This window comes from Stenella coeruleoalba, assembly GCF_951394435.1.
Source record: "Stenella coeruleoalba genome assembly, chromosome: 1".
Lineage (NCBI taxonomy): Eukaryota > Metazoa > Chordata > Mammalia > Artiodactyla > Delphinidae > Stenella > Stenella coeruleoalba.
In genome coordinates, this window is record NC_137169.1 from 136,244,156 (window position 1) to 136,260,809 (window position 16,654).

Consider the following 16,654-nt stretch of genomic DNA (forward strand, 5'->3'; position numbering starts at 1 on the left):
TATACAGACTTTCTTTGTTGGTGTCACTCAAGCACCCATTTTCAGAAATTAAAAGAAAATCCCAAACTCCATGTAATGGAATACTATAGAATGCATAATGCCACTGACATGGAAGATAGATTCTTAGTAGCCTGGAGCAATGAAAGAAATAATGCATAAAAATAAGAAAGAGTCTTTTATATTTTTCCTAAATTGCTTTTGTTTTTATGAACCATATTTTTAATCACAGGGCTTGTTAGTGTTGAATACTAGTTATTTTTAAAGTTTTTGAATCAATATGTATAATTGTATCAGTAAATGTAAACAAATTAACATTAAACTCATCTGTTTGAGGAAAAAAATCTTCAATTCCAATCATTTTTTAATGAGCATTGTTTCACCCTATTATGAAGAAAAGAGGCACTTGGTGCCCGGATTGCATTGCCATGGGACAATTCTAGTTAACTAGTCTTAATCAGTGAATCAATATGAAAATAATACAATTCATATTTTTTTGATTTCTCTGATATATTAAGTAATGTATTCACACACAAATGCTAATATATATCAAAAAACATGATTGAATATACAGACATTCCTACATTTTGAATAGGTTTCAAACAAGAATAGTTTTACATGTAGAAGGTTTTTTAAAAATATTTTTCCCCCACCCATGTTCATCTAGCCAACATTTATTCATCCTTTAATCTTTACTATAATGCTTTAGTAATAACATGAGAGTGATGGTCAGTTTCTCAGTGTCAGACATCTAGTCAGTGTCCCTAAGAACAGTTTTTTGGAATAGTGCCAGTTTGTAATGAAGTTAATAATGTAATACAATAAAATAGGCTTTTTACAAAGGTTAATGACTTCAGTTAAGAGGAGTAACTTTCTTTAATATACTGAGCATATGACCCTTGATTTTTATTATTGTTTTTTTAAAAAATTTGTAGTAAATATTAATGGTAGTAGATATAAATGGTGTATATATATATATAATTTCAGAAATTTAGAGGACAATTTATTGCATTCTTCTATTACTATGAAGTATTTTGGTTTAAAGATCATGAGATGCAAATGCAACAAAAGAGTAGAAGAAAAATAATCTTATTTTAACTGGTATGAACAACTTGTATCACTGAATTATCACATGGAGAATGACTCAGTATCTTCGTATCTCACAGAGAACGTTACATAAATATGAAATATCCACTGTCATGTTAAACCATTTGCAATTATATTTTTACTGTTGTGTAACCTAGCCTATGTTCTCTTCTATTTCTTCTACTGAGGTATAATTGATATTTAACTTTACATTAGTTTCAGATGTATAATATAATGATTCAATATTTGTATATATTGCAAAATGATTACCACAATCAATAAGTCGTTAACATCCATCACCATAGTTACAAATTTTTTTCTTGTTTGAGAACTTTTAAGATATACTCTCTTAATAAATAATATATATTTTTTAATAATATATTTTATAGTGCTTCCTAGGCAACATATTTAAGAAAAAGATATAAAAAATAACTTAGAGAAAGCATGTTTCCATGTTAGAGGGAAAACAGATTTTGTGAAAAAGTGTTTTGAAATATATTCAAAATTTGCTGTCAACTTACTTATTATCTTTTTCTTTCCACACTGTTCTTCAACACATAGCTGATGAACATACCTATTCAGAAAGAAAAAGTGATAAAAGGAATCAACTAACAATTTATGAGTGTTACCAAAGTATAGATAGGAAAGAAAAAAGCATACATAAAATAAGCCGCATAGAAATAACTAATCCAAGAATAAACATAGAATTTCAGATGTAGTTTTCTAAGACCTCAAAGCAATTGGCCTCTGGTCTTAAAAACTACACATCTTTCCTTAAAAAACTAAAAATAGAATTACCATATGACCTAGCCATCCCATTACTGGGCATATACCCAGAGAAAACCATAATTCAAAAAGACACATGCACCCCAATGTTCATTGCAGCACTATTTACAATAGCCAGGTCACGGAAGCAACCTAAATGTCCATCGACAGATGAATGGATAAAGAAGATGTGGTACATATATACAATGGAATATTACTCAGTCATAAAAAGGAATGAAATTGGGTCATTTGTAGAGACATAGATGGATCTAGAGACTGTCATACAGAGTGAAGTAAGTCAGAAAGAGAAAAACAAATATCGTATATTAATTCATATATGTGGAATCTAGAAAATGGTACAGATGAACCACTTTGGAAGGCAGAAATAGAGACACAGATGTAGAGAACAAATATATGGACACCAAGGGGGGTAAGCGGGGGGGAGGGGGATGAACTGGGAGATTGGGATTGACATATATACACTAATATGTATGAAATAGATAAGTAATAAGAACCTGCTGTATAAAAAATAAAATAAAATTCAAAAAATATATATACATCTAATCAAATAAGTGGTAAATTAACAGGAGGAAGTAAAATGTGAGTTAACGACAAAATAATCAGAAAAACAGACTCATTATAAATGTAAAATGCAAATTAGATGTCATAAAATGTACAAACATCTCTGAATAGAGAAATAATGTAAATTGAAAGATAGACACCTAAATATCACATGAAACAGATGGAAACTAACATACACAAGTATCAATGGAAAGGTGCTGATGAAATGGATAGGGAACAAATAGAATGCATGTATCATTTCTTAGTGATGGAATCCTGTCTAAAATGATAAATGAAAAGGAATTAAAAATGAAAAATATGTGATTTGAAATGACTGGGATTAAGAATTAAACACATTTTCATAAACTGTGCCTAAATGATTGATATTGCTTACTACAGAAAATGTAAGTTCACTAATCTATGAAAAATTATTTAAAGTAAGCAAAATTTTGTTGTTTGGTAACATGGACTTGGAAATCTACTTGATAATATCCTCATCTTTTATAATAGTCAATTAAAATGTTTAAAAATGGTAAATCAGAGGCTAAGTTACAGATTGGTAAAGTTGGAGATAGATATTAAAACCTGCATCTGTATATTTTGAGTGCTGAAAGGAACATAATAAAATATAAAGAATATTGTATGTTAAAAAGTAGAAAAAGTCAAGATAAGAAAAATGAGGAGTTCTGGAAGGAGTATAATTCAAAATGCAGTGTTCTAAGTAAGCCCAATTAAAAAGACATTTCAACAAAAAAGTGAAAGTGATGGTCAAGGTAGCAATGCAGATATCCAGAGGAAGAACACCCCAGAGGCACAAACAGCTATTGGGGCAAAATGTATTCATTGTAAGCACTGTGGGTTTTATTATTATTTCTTTTTAATCTTTTGGCTGTGCTGCACGGCATGTGGGATCTTAGTTCCCCGACCAGATTTTGAACCTGTGCCCCCTGCATTGGCAGCACAGAGTCTTAACCACTGTACTGCCAGGGAAGTCCCTGTGGGTTTTAATTTAAAAGAAATAGAGAACCATTAGCATTTTTTTATTTCATAAATGATCTGATCTAGTTTGAGCTTTAACAAATCACTCAAATCATATTTTTGAAAATATTTGTAAATAAGCAAAGGTTAAAGCTTAGAGACAAGTTCTGAGGACCTTTCAATTAACCAGAAGAGAAATAATGGTGAAATAGAACATAATGGACAGTGGAGGTGCTGAGAAGTGGTTTAGTTTATGCATATGTTTGAATGTAAAGCCAATAAGATTTTCTGATGGACTGAAAGCAAGGTGAAAGTAAGAGAAAGGCATCAAAGATAATACCAAGGCATGTGGCTTGAGTAAATGGAAGGGTAGACTTACCAATGGCTGAGATGGTGAAAATGTTTTCTGAGCAGTTTTTGCTTGAGAATTCAGGAATTAAATTTAGAACATATAAAAATTTTAGATGTTTGTTACAAATGCTGTGTGGTAATGACAATTACATTGAAAATGCAAAACTGAAATTCAAGGGACGTGTCCAGAGTGGAGATGTTGGAAGGATTTGGAAGGATTAAAGATATATATTTAATTTAAAGCTGTGACAATGCATGAGTTCTATAAGGGAGTCAGTAAAAACAGAGAACAGTAGAGAAAAAAAATTTTTTAAAGAGAGAAGAGAAAATTTTCAAGGAGTGAGTCCTGGTGTGTCAAAAGTAGAGAAGGGTAAGAATTATTGCCAAAGAGAGAATGAGAAGAAATACTGGCAAGTGGGTAGGAGGAAAATCAGATGACTATGATGCCCTGAAGACCAAATGAAGAAAGTGTTTCAGAGAAAGTATATCACAGTCTTCTGATTATTCAGGTAAAATGAGTATGTTCAATTGACCATGAGGTTTCGCACCATTGAGATCATTTGTAACTTAAAATATCTTTTTGCTAAAGTGGTAGAGTTGAAAACGTTTACAGTAAGGTGAAGAGAAAATTGGGTCAGAGGAATTCAACATAGTGAATATAGATAGAGTCTCTAATGCAATCTGATGTAAAGGGAATGAGAGAAATAAGAGAAATAGAACCAAATAAAGTCAACTGATCTTTGACAGAGGAGAAAAGGCAACGAAATGGAGCCAAGATAGCCTTTTCAACAAATAGTGCTGGAACAACTGGATATCCAAATGCAGAAAAAGAAAAATTGAATCTACATACAGACTTTATACTTTTCACAAAATTAACTCGAATTCCAAACCTAAAATGTAAAACATAAAACTATGAAAATCCTAGAAGATATCGTAGGAGAAAACCTAGATGACCTTAGTTATGGCTTATGACTTTTAAGATACAATACCAAAGGCACAATCCATGAAAGAAGTAATTGGTAAGCTGGACTTTACTAAAATTAAAAATTTCTACTTTGTGAAAGACAATTTCAAGGGAATGCGAAGACAAGCCATAGACAAAGAAAGAATATTTTCAGAAGACATATGTGATAAAGGACTATTATTCAAAATATATAAAGAACTCTTAAAACTCAATAATAAGAAAACAAGCAACCTGATTAAAAAATGGGGACGGAGCTTCAAGATGGCGGAAGACTAAGACGTGGAGATCACCTTCCTCCCCACAAATACATCATAAATACATCTACTTGTGGAACACCTCCTACAGAATACCTACTGAACGCTGGAAGAAGACCTCACACCTCCCAAAAGGCAAGGAAGTCCCCACGTACCTGGGTAGGGAAAAGAAAAAGGAGACAAAAGAATAGGGACGGGACCTGCACCAGTGGGAGGGAGCCATGAAGGAGGAAAGGTTCCCACACACTAAAAGCCCCTTCGCAGGCGGAGACTGCACATGGTGGAGGGGGGGAAGAAGCTTCAGAGCCACGGAGGAGAGCGCAGCAACAGGGGTGCGGAGGGCAAAGCAGAGAGGTTCCCACACAGAGGATCAGTGCCGACCAGCACTCACCAGCCCGAGAGGCTTCTCTGCTCACCCGCCGGGCCGGGCGGGGGCTGGGAGCTGAGGCTCGGGCTACGGAGGTCGGATCCCAGGGAGAGGACTGGGGTTGGCTGTGTGAACACAGCCTGAAGGGGGCTAGTGCGCCACGGCTAGCCGGGAGGGAGTCCGGGAAAAGGTCTGGAGCTGCCAAAGAAGCAGGAGACATTTTCTTGCCTCTTTATTTCCTGGTGCGCGAGAGGGGATTCAGAGCGCCGCTTAAAGGAGCTCCAGAGACGGGCGCGAGCCGTGGCTATCAGCGCGGACACCAGAGACGGGCATGAGACGCTAAGGCTGCTGCTGCCTCCACCAAGAAGCCTGTGTGCGAGCACAGGTCACTCTCCACATCTCCCCTCCCCAGCCCGCTACTGCCAGGGTCCCGTGATCCAGGGACAACTTCCCCGGGAGAATGCACGGCGCGCCTCAGGCTGGTGCAACGTTACGCTGGCCTCTGCCACCGCAGGCACGCCCCGCACTCCATGCCCCTCCCTCCCTCCGGCCTGAGTGAGCCAAGGCCCCCGAATCAGCGGCTCCTCTAACCCCGTCCTGTCTGAGAGAAGAACAGATGCCCTAAGGCGACCTACACGCAGAGGAGGGGCCAAATCCAAAGCTGAACCCCGGTAACTCTGCGAACAAAGAAGAGAAATCTCTCCCAGCAGCCTCAGGAGCAGTGGCTTAAATCTCCACAATCAACGTGAGGTACCCTGCATCTGCGGAATACCTGAATAGACAACGAATGATCGCAAATTTAGGAAGTGGCCTTTGGGAGCAATGATATATATTTTTTTCCCTTTTTCTCTTTTTGTGAGTGTGTATGTGTATGCTTCTGTGTGTGCATTTGTATAGCTTTGCTTTTACTAATTGTCCCAGGGTTGTTTTTTATTACTTAAAATTTTTTTTTCTTAATAATTATTATTTATTTTAATAACTTTCTTTTCTTTCTTTCTTTTTCTTTTTTCTTTCTTTATCTTTCTTTCTCTCTTTCTTTCTTTTCTTTCTTTCTTTCTTCCCCTCCCTCCATCTCCCTCTCTCTCTCTCTTTCTTTCTTTCTCTTTTTTCTCCCTTTTATTCTGAGCTGTGTGGAGGACAGGCTCTTGGTGCTCCAGCCAGGTGTCAGGGCTGGGCCACTGAGGTGGGAGAGCCAAGTTCAGGACACTGGTCCGCAAGAGACCTTCCAGCTCCATGTAATATCAAACGGCGAAAATCTCCCAGAGATCTCCATCTCAACACCAAGACCCAGCTCCATTCAACGATCAGCAAGCTACAGTGCTGGACATCCTATGCCAAATAACTAGCAAGGCAGCAACACAACCCCATACATTAGCAGAGAGGCTGCCGAAAATCATAATAAGGCCACACACACCCCAAAACACACCACCAGACATGGACCTGCCCACCAGAAAGACAAGATCTAGCCTCAACCACCAGAACACAGGCACTAGTCCCCTCCACCAGGAAGCCTACACACCCACTGAACCAAGCTTAGCCACTGGGGGCAGACACCAAAAACAATGGGAACTATGAACCCACAGCCTGCGATAAGGAGAACCCAAACACAGGAAGCTAAGCAAAATGAGAAGACAGGGAAACACAGAGCAGATGAAGGAGCAAGGTAAAAACCCACCAGACCTAACAAATGAAGAGACTATAGTTGAAAACTTCCCTAATATGGGAAAGGAAATAGTTAATGAAGTCCAGGAAGCACAGAGAGTCCCATACAGGATAAATCCAAGGAGAAACACACCAAGACACATATTAATCAAACTATCAAAAATTAAATACAAAGAACAAATATTAAAAGCAGCAAGGGAAAAACAAGTAACACATAAGGGAATCCCCATAAGGTTAACAGCTAACCTTTCAGCAGAAACTCTGCAAACCAGAAGGGAGAGGCAGGACATATTTAAAGTGATGAAAGAGAAAAACCTACAACCAAGATTACCCAGCAAGGATCTCATTCAGATTCCACGGAGAAATTAAAAGCTTTACAGAAAAGCAAAGGCTAAGAGAATTCAGCACCACCAAAACAGGTTTACAACAAATGCTAAAGGAACTTCTCTAGGCAGGAAACACAAAAGGAAAAGACCTACAGTAATAACCCCAAAACAGGTAAGAAAATGGTAATAGGAACATACATATCGAAAACTACCTTAAATGTAAATGGATTAAATGCTCCAACCGAAAGACATAGACTGGCTGAATGGATACAGAAACAACACCCGTATATATGCTGTCTACAAGAGACCCACTTCGAGCTAGGGACACATACAGACTGAAACTGAGGGGATGGAAAATGATATTCCATGCAAATGGAAATCAAAAGAAAGCTGCAGTAGCAATTCTCATATCAGACAAAATAGACTTTAAAACAAAGACTATTACAAGAGACAAAGAAGGACACTACATAATGATCAAGGGACTGATCCAAGAAGAAGGTATAACAATTGTAAATATTTATGCACCCAACGTAGGAGCACCTCAATACATAAGGCATGTGCTAAAGCCATAAAAGGGGAAATCGACAGTAACACATTCATTGTAGGGGGCTTTAACACCCCACTTTCACCAATGGACAGATCATCCAAAATGAAAATAAATAAGGAAACACAAGCTTTAAATGATACATTAAACAAGATGGACTTAATTGATGTTTATAGGACATTTCCATCCAAAAACAACAGAATACACATTCTTCTCAAGTGCTCATGGAACATTCTCCAGGATACATCATATCTTGGGTCACAAATCAAGCCTTGGTAAATTAAAGAAAATTGAAATCGTATCAAGTATCTTTTCCGACCACAATGCTATGAGACTAGATATCAATTACAGGAAAAAATATATAAGAAAAATGGGCCGAAGACATTAACATACATCTCACCAAAAGGTATACAGATGGTAAATAAGTATATGAAAAGATGCTCTACATCATATGTCATCAGGGAAATGAACATTTAAACAACAATAAGCTACTATTTATTAGAGTGGGCTAAATCTGGAACACTGACAACACCAAATATAGGCAACTATGTGGAACAACAGGAACTCTCATTCATTGCTGGCAAAATAGTGCACCCATTTTGGAAGACACTTAGACAGTTTCTCAGCAAAATTTAACGTACCCTTTCCCTATGATCCAGCAATCGCACTCCTTAGATTTTATCTAAAGGAGTGGAAAACATGCCCACACAAAAACCTGCACATTGATGTTAACAGCAGCTTTATTCATAATTGCCAAAACTTGCAAGCAACCAAGATGCCCATCAGTAGGTGAATGGGTTAATAAGCTGTAGTACACATAGATGCAATGAAAAGACACAGAGGAAACTTCAATGCATATTACTAAATGAAAGAAACCAATCTGAAAAACCTATACACTATATGGTTCCAACTAAATATATGATATTCTGGAGAAAGCAAAATTATGGAGACAGTAAAAAGACCAGTGGTTTCCAGGGGCTGGGGTAGGAGGGACGAATAGGCAGACCACAGAGAATTTCTGTGGCAATGAAAGTACCCTGTGTGATATCATAATGATGGATTCACTGTACTGTACATTTGTCTAAATGTAATAGACAAACAGAATGTAGACATTAGAATGTAATGTAATAGACAAATAGAATGTAATGTTCCCCAAAAGTGAACACTAATGTAAACTGTGAACTGTGGGTGATTTTGATGTGTCAGTGTAGGTTCATCAATTGTAACAGATGTACCACTCTGATAGGGGATGTTGATAATGAGGGATGCTATGCATGTATGAGGGGCCGGAGTATATGGGAATTCTCTGTCCCCCTCTCAATTTGCTGTGAACCTAAAACTATATACTTGGAAAAATAGTCTTAAAAATAGATTTTAAAAAATGCTGACCAACATAGCCTTAATATTTCTCTAAGCTTGACTAAACTTCAGACAGACTTCTTCCTGCCTCTGGCCCATGACCTCCCTCCTACTCTGGCCCATACAAAATCCGGATATCCTCACCACAGGGGTCCCTCCCCTCTCTAATCTTGGACCATTTGCCTTAGAAAACTTGAAAACGTCTCTGCCTCTTTGAGATGTGAATCTTTTAAAAAAGTATCTTACCAGTTTTACAACCCAGGACTGTCTTTCTCTAGGACCTGGAATGGTCATCGTTAAGGATGCTAGCATTCCTATGTCCTAGTCTCTGTGGGAGATTAGGAGCCTAACTTCAGTGTGCATCTTGCTCAGAGTTATAAAATTACCTCCCGTCAGGAAGATAGGCCAATAAGCAAACACAGATGGCCTAAGATTCCCTGAACTCCACTCTTAAAAATTCTCCAGCCCTACTTTTTTAAGGAGTTGAATTCAGACTGTGTTATGTACTCTCTAGTCTCTTGCAAGAGCCTCCAATAAAATCTTCCATACCTGTTTAACTCTACAAATTTTGCTTTAACAATACTTAGTGTCACTTTTGTTTTAGGAAATGAGAGTTTCATGAAAGAAGTGTAGGATGGAAAATACAGATGAATAATACTGATTAGAAATAAACTGTATTACACCAATAATGAAAAATCTAAAAGAGAAATTAAGGAAACACTACCATTTACCATTGTAACAAAAAGAATAAAATACCTAGGAATAAACCTACCTAAGGAGAAAAAGACCTGTATGCAGAAAACTATAAGACACTGATGAAAGAAATTAAAGATGATACAAACAGATGGAAAGATATACCATGTTCTTGGATTGGAAGAATCAACATTGTGAAAATGACTACACTACCCAAAGCAACCTACAGATTCAACACAATCCCTATCAAACTACCAATGACATTTTTCACAGAACTAGAACAAAAAATTTCACAATTTGTATGGAAACACAAAAAACCCTGAATAGCCAAAGCAGTCTTGAGAAAGAAAAATGGAGCTGGAGGAATCAGGCTCCCTGATTTCAGACTACACTACAAAGTTACAGTAATCAGGACAGTATGGTATTGACACAAAAACAGAAATATAGGTCAATGGGACAGGATAGAAAGCCCAGAGGTAAACCCACACACATATGGCCACCTTATCTTTGATAAAGGAGGCAAGAATATACAATGGAGAAAAGAGAGCCTCTTCAAAAAGTGGTGCTGGGAAAACTGGACAGCTACATGTAGAAGAATGAAATTAGAACACTCCCTAACACCATACAAAAAAATTAACTCAAAATGGATTAAAGGCCTAAATGTAAGGCCAGACACTATAAAACTCTTAGAGGAACACATAGGTAGAGAAAAACACTCCATGACATAAATCACAGCAAGATTCTTTTAGACCCATCTCCTAGAGAAATGGAAATAAAAACAAAAATATATAAATGGGACCTAATGAAACTTAAAAGCTTTTGCACAGCAAAGGAAAACATAAACAAGATGAAAAGACAACCCTCAGAATGGGAGAAAATATTTGCAAATGAATCAATGAACAAAGGATTAATCTGCAAAATATACAAGCAGCTCATGCAGCTCAATATCAAAAAAATAAACAACCCAATCCAAAAATGGGCAGAAGAACTAAATAGACATTTCTCCAGAGAAGGTATACAGATAGACAACAAACACATGAAAGGATGCTCAACATCACTAATCATTAGAGAAATGCAAATCAAAACTACAATGAGGTATCACCTCGCACCAGTCACAATGGCCATCATCAAAAAATCTACAAACAAATGCTGGAGAGGGTGTGGAGCAAAGGGAACCCTCCTGCATTGTTGGTAGGAATGTAAATTTATACAGCCCCTATAAAGAACAGTATGGAGGTTCCTTCAAAAACTAAAAATAGAACTACCATATGACCCAGCAGTCCCACTACTGGGTGTATACCCTGAGAAAACCATAATTCAAAAAGAGTCATGTACCATAATGTTCATTGCAGCTCTATTTACAATAGCCAGGACATGGAATCAATCTAAGTGTCCATCGACAGGTGAATGGATAAAGAAAATGTGGCACATATATACAATGGAATATTACTCAGCCATAAAAAGAAATGAAATTGAGTTATTTGTAGTGAGGTGGATGGACCTAGAGTCTGTCGTACAGAGTGAAGTAAGTCAGAAAAAGAAGAACAAATACCGTATCTTAACATATATATATATATATATATATATATATATATATATATATATATATATATAATCTAAAAAAAAATGTTCTGAAAAAACTAGGGGCAGGACAGGGATAAAGACGCAGACATAGAGAATGGATTTTAGGACACGGGGAGGGAGAAGGGTAAGCTGGGACAAAGTGAGAGAGTGGCATGGACATATATACACTACCAAATGTAAAACAGATGGCTAGTGGGAAGCAGCCGCATGGCACAGGGAGATCAGCTCGGTACTTTGTGACCACCAAGAGGGGTGGGATAGGGAGGGTGGGAGGGAAACACAAGAGGGAGGAGATGTAGGGATATATGTACATGTATAGCTGATTTACTTTGTTATAAAGCAGAAGCTAACACACCATTGCAAAGCAATTATACTCTAATAAAGATGTTAAAAAAAATAAACTTTATTAGTCATCCTTTTTGTTTTCTTCAAAATGTCCTTAAGCGTGGATCTATACAAATTTCAATTCTAAAACTAGATATAATTGCTTAAAAAGGTTGGACTAACAAAAATTCTTCTTTACCACAATTGGAATCGGATTGTGGCAAGTGTATTCATTTTAATACTTCTGATATAATACGTAATCATTGGCATTTGCCCTGCGTATAAAGGAAGTATCTTGGACTAAAAATCAATAATAGCAGTTTTGAAAATCATTTTCTATTGATGAGATTCTGCTTCCAGAATAAGACTTAGCCCACAAGTTGAAACTTTATAGTTACATGGAAACAGTTCACAATTACTGTAATTTAGAATTTAACTCACATTCAAATTGAAATGGGAGGAAAAATAAATCCCTGTATGAAACTGTTCTCACTGTATGTGTTTTAAAGCTTGTTCTAAAATGTGAAATCAACATTGCTATTCTAGTCACAGCAAAGCACTTTTCCAAATGTCGTATTAAACTCATAACTTGGAGAATGACAAGGCTTGCTAATGTGATTGTTCTTTCCTCATAATAAAGGCAAAAATTGCCAGCGCTTCTGAACTTAAAATAAGATGTGATTGGAGTTAGATGAATTACTTCTGATGAATATGTATTTGAAGTGATTATGTTTAAAGATATGTATCTGTCAGTATACTTTATTTCGATTTTAACCTGTATTTAGCAGACTAGATTTTTACTTTGAATATCCTCATATTAACCTTCTTGATATCAAAGTTGCTGCAGAGTTACATTTTAAAGAAAAGTTTGACACAATATTTGGTTTAAACTAAAAAGGTTTTGGATGTCTTTTTCTAGTTTTTGCTATTTACTTGCATCATGCTCAGATACTCTTTGTCACTCCAGTCCCTATTTCTTTGACTTGCTTTTAGAACACCATAATGTGTTTTTCTCTTTGCTTTTAGCGAAATGGTTGATAGAAAACAAAATTGATGGATATTTCATGAAACATTTTAGCTACATAAAACAGACTCCAATTTTTTTGAAGTAAATTATAATAGACTATTTACAATAGACATTTGCTACCATCTCTCAGCTACATCTACAACTATCATGCTGGGAAATAACAATTTTCTTAACAAATTATGATATTGATATGTATGAGAAGTTTTAGGCAAGTGATGTAAGACATTTTGAAGTTGGAACATTTGAAAAAAATAGAAGCATTTTAGTCTAGGAAGTTAGGTTTTCAAAGAAATGTTTTTGCATATAATTTTAACTTCTCTTCAGTAAATACTGAGTGAATGACTAATATTTTTTCTTCATTGCCCCCCTCTTTTAAAATTATTCCATTTTTTTGCTTTTTTCTCCACCACGTCACTGAAATGACCTTGCTCAGATCATTAAATCAAATAGACATTTTTCAATTTTCCCTTAACTTGGCTTCTTTAGCAACATTCCAAATATTTCTTGTTTTTTAAATGCTTTTTGCATTCAGTTCCTCAGTTATTTTTCATACTTTACCAGTTTATCCTAAATTATATCTTTTGCTGAGCTAAAATAGTCTACCTTAAATGAATGTTGTGTTTTTTTATGGAATGAAAGTTTTTTTTTTAACATCTTTATTGGAGTATAATTGCTTTAAAATGGTGTGTTAATTTCTGCTTTATAACAAAGTGAATCAGCTATACATATACATATATCCCCATATGTCCTCCCTCTTGCGTCTCCCTCCCACCCTCCCTATCCCACCCCTCTAGGTGGTCACAAATGGCCTTAGGGCATTTTCTACTCTTACTGTTCACTTTCTCCCTAGTCGATTTTCTCCCAAGTATAGTCAACATCAGAATCACCGAAGAAGAACTGAAAACCTGCATATTTTGAGACACCTCCACACAGATTTACTAGTAAATGACAAAACAATGTGGACTGTCTCCATAGCTCTTGGAGTGGATATAGGAGGCAGTACTGTCAGAGTAATAGAAACCTAGGCTCTAGCCTTCAACCTACAGAAATGACTGGGGAAGGAGATCATGCCCAGAATTTCACCTGACCCATGATAAAGACAAATTTGAACTTCAAAATTTCTACCAAGTATAATACATGTGACTATTAAGAATTTCCAGTTTTCTTCACAGAAAAGATATTTTGTTGGAGCTGATTTTTTTGTATACACACGTTTTTATTATGCTAGAAAAGCATGCAATGATTTCATTATTCAGAGCTGTATCTATTCTGAGTAGAAGGTCATGTTTATATATGTTTAGAAAAACACATCTTCCTTAATGAGGATCATTCATATACTTTTCTGAGATTTGTACTATTTATCTTTGTAAATATTTCTCTCTCTGTATGAGTATATTGCGGTAACACTCTCACACTTACGATTAAGTGATAAAGTGATATCTTTATCCCACCCTGGACCAGGAGCTGTAATGAACAAGCAACAAATCTGTATTGGAAAAATCACACTGCTCCCTCTTGGTGAAGAAATCCCTATTGTGGAAGACAGTAATGAAAAGGAAATCTACTTTGGTTTTAGGGACTACAAACTCAGTTCACACATGAAAAAATATCCCTATGGTCAGAACTTTCTCACCATTTATCACGTCACACAGCTGCCTGGTATGAAATCCTTATTCACTTGATCTATGCCAGCTATATGTCACTTTCTGGTCTCAGCCACCTCAACATCTTAACAGTCAGGGAACAGACTTTATCTTCAATATCTTTTTCCAACATTTCTAATTTTTTAAACAATGAAGCCTGAAACCATTACCACATCAGTGAATTTCTCAAAAATTTGATGAAGGCTATTATGGAAGCTCTGAGGATGATATGATTAGGTGGTGGGTAGTCAGCCTGTTTATAATGAATCTACTCCAGCATTACTATTTGCTGGATATTTGAATTTTTTGATCTATGACATTATTAAAAGGAATTTCTAGTTACTCACCTTTTAAAATAGTGGCCATCATTGGGTCCCAGAGGCTGAAGCTAGCACAATGGGCTAAAACTTTTTGGTATATGCATTCACATCAAAAAATGTAGTCTGATGGAAAATTATGTTGCTTCTTCTTTTCTTGACAATCATACAAATATGTTTATGCATACACTGAGGTTAGCCCAACATCTATCGCTGCCTTTTATACCAGAGATATTTACCAGTTGGAAAACTGGGGCATAGGGATCAAAGAGAAAGTAAAAGCATAGGTGTTGCAGAAGTGTCACATGGTTGAAGAGATAAAATTGGCAGTGAATGTCTACCAAGTGAGTAAACGTAGGAGCAATCAAATTCAAGGAGAAAAGAGGCCTGTAGAGGAACAGGCCCCACATTCTGTGACACTTTCCCCCTCAATACATTTAATAACCCCTAAGCTTGGCAATCAAGAGACCTTGATTCCAAGCAGAACACGGTAGCTAGGGTGCTAGTCACTCGACAGTGTTTTTGGCAGTCTCATCGACTGAGGAAACACACTTTAAAAATGTCCAAGAAGGAGTGCCCCCCAGCAAATTTCCCTGACTTCAATTAAAACTCCAGAAAGGCTGTACATTAGAATTATAGTCGAATGGTTGAGCCCTCTTCAAAACTAAATTTTCACATGAATCAATTCAATCACTGCTTAGGTAAAAGAAATCTTAACCTACTATAATTACCTGTAGAAAAATGTTAATTCCTCTCTGCAGGAAGATACACTTATTAAGAACTTCTACATTTTTAAAATATGCAATTCCAGTCATTCAGTAAAAAATAAACAAGCAGGCTGATAAACAAGACCAAATGACAAAAGAAGAGTTCTTAACAGATGTTTTCGAATAACTAAGTCAGATAAACCCAGAAAATCATTTCTTACAATTATAAAATATATCAGACTTTATTCTTTTCAAAGTACTTTCTTTCAGTTATCTGATTTCATCTATGCAATAGTCCTGTATGCTTGGTGGGGCCGACAACAGAAACAGACCCAGGAGTTATCAGATGGGATCTTTAAAACAACGGTGATTAATTTATTCACAGAATATAAGTGATGAGGAGAAAAATTACTCCCAGAAGTCTGTACTCTACATTATGTGACAGAAATTTTAGAAAGGCAAAAGGAAATCATAAAACTTAATAAACAGATTAATGTGATAGTATTCAAGACAGCAGCAGGTAATAATAGTGATGTGGAAGAGTGGGCAGAAGTAAATATCCACAATGATGAGACAAAAACAAGTATAAAAAATACATAAAAGAGCATGAGACTCATATAGCAAATTGTTTTTAAAAAAGGTTTAGTGCCCATGTAACTGGAATCCCTCAATGAGAGAAGAGACAACGACAGAGATGCTGTTTTAAGAAATTATACACACATACACTTGAAAGGATGATGTACATATAGACTTAGTCTGTATTAAAAACCACAAATAGGATAAATAAAAAGAAAAATCAGGCATAGCAGAGGAATAAAAAAGACTTAAGGCCCAGAAAAAAATATTAAAAGCAAGGACAGAAAAATATATATATTACCATCAAAGTAACAAAGATAAAACCACAGTAAAAGGGTCAATAGAAACACTGAAAGTCAGAAAACAATAACTTTTTAAAATGCAAAAAAAATTCTTCAAAATGAAACTAAAATAAATTTTAGAGAAGCTAAAATTAAATTTAACATGAACTAACCATTGTTATAAAAATAATTAAAGAAATACTTCAAGATAAAAAGTGGTTCTGAATGGAAAATAACAGAGAAACTGTTACAAATGTTAAATATACAAAATGTTAAATATTTGTGTGA

The 16,654-nt window shown here is 35.9% G+C and overlaps 1 protein-coding gene across 2 annotated transcripts in view; it reads right to left on the reverse strand.

Moving 5' to 3' along the window:
• Positions 1-16,654, reverse strand: part of LOC307189185 (uncharacterized protein) — a 347,413-nt gene that overhangs the window by 241,781 nt on the left and 88,978 nt on the right. For both annotated transcript variants that reach the window (XM_079927001.1, XM_079927000.1), the window contains exon 2: positions 1,605-1,657. The gene's annotated coding sequence lies outside the window, so the exon portion shown is untranslated. The remainder of the gene's footprint in view (positions 1-1,604; positions 1,658-16,654) is intronic.